Here is a 1,505-nt window from a genome sequence, read left to right on the forward strand (position 1 = left end):
TGCAGAGGTTGCACACTTGTGCCACAACATTTGATTTCATCCGCCGGGATTACCCCGAATCATCGTAACACAGTACGCGGATCATCAACCATAACCTTTCACTTACAAATCCTAGTATGAGCACCTCTCCCCATGAGCTTGGCCTCCCAGTGAAGACCAATCGTCAACCCGGGAACCGCACAGGGCTTGGCCGTACAATTCACCTCAATTTCACATCATTTCTCAACAACGGAGGCAGCCTCAAGCGTAACCCCTATGACGTGTGTTCAGAGGGAACCCATACTAAGATGCATAAACTTCCAGTTAAGCCCTACCCATAATCAGGTATTGTGGGGGTACTCAATATTGGAAAGGTATCGCATTCAAACCAATATCATGTTTATCAAAAATCACCATCTTCTCTTTGGTCATATTCACCTTCAAAAATCATTCAATGGAATGCTTCATCATTCCAAGGTTTCAAAACTCAATTCAAGTCACATTGTTCCCATCTAGAGTAGTCAGGTTTTATTCATTAGCACTAGCTCTAAATCATGAGGGGTGCTATCTTGCCTTGCTTGAGTAAGACTAACTTTACTACTCTAGTAAACCTCTTTTCATTGACCAAAGTTAACTATAAAAGTAACTTCTTGAGAAAACAAGTAAAGACTTGTAATGTATAAACTTGGTATAGGCTTATGTAAGAAAAGGTAAGATTCATGGTGCCTTGCCCCAAGGGGCTTTGCACTTTGCAAGAATATTAGCTTGCCTTGGTAGTTCTCAAAATTCTCCTCCTCCTCCTCTTGGTAGCAACCTTCTTCTTCCGTGTACTCTCCGGTGCTAGCGTCTAAATTTAAATACGAGTATAATCACTCAACTAATTCAATGGCTATTCCATACATCACATATAATCACACAAACTATTCTATGCACACAATTAATCTAATTAGGGTGCATGGGTTGTGTTGCTTGAGGGGATTTAATTTCCTTTTATTTAATATGTAAATGATAGTTTCCATAGGGTTCTTGAGAAATAATTTCCTCTCATTGAAATCTTCTTAAGATTTAATTTCTCAAACAATCATACATGAACTTATATTGACTTAAGTCAAACATTCATCATCATCATTTGAGAACATGATTTAAATGAGGTAGACCACCTCATACCATTTAATAATGCTACATATGATTTAAATCTCCAAGCAATTCATATAAGTGAGTTTGGCCAGGGGTCCAAACATCACATGAATTCATTTGAGACAAGGTTTAAATGAAGTATAGTACTTCATATGATTTACTTAATAGTTTTGGACAATATCAACTACATAAACTAGCCATATTATCCATTAATTAAACTAGGGCATGATCATGCAAAGTGACCACACCATTTTCTTGCATAAACAATTAGTGTAAGTCAAATGTGAGCTATTAGAGTTGGAATTAACTTAATATCTCTTTTAGTTGATTTTTAATAATTATCTGAATAGGGAAAAGTCCCTGCCTTCTTCTTTTTATCAGATTAATTC

This window comes from Lolium rigidum, chromosome 3 (genome assembly GCF_022539505.1).
Source record: "Lolium rigidum isolate FL_2022 chromosome 3, APGP_CSIRO_Lrig_0.1, whole genome shotgun sequence".
Classification (NCBI taxonomy): Eukaryota; Viridiplantae; Streptophyta; class Magnoliopsida; order Poales; family Poaceae; genus Lolium; species Lolium rigidum.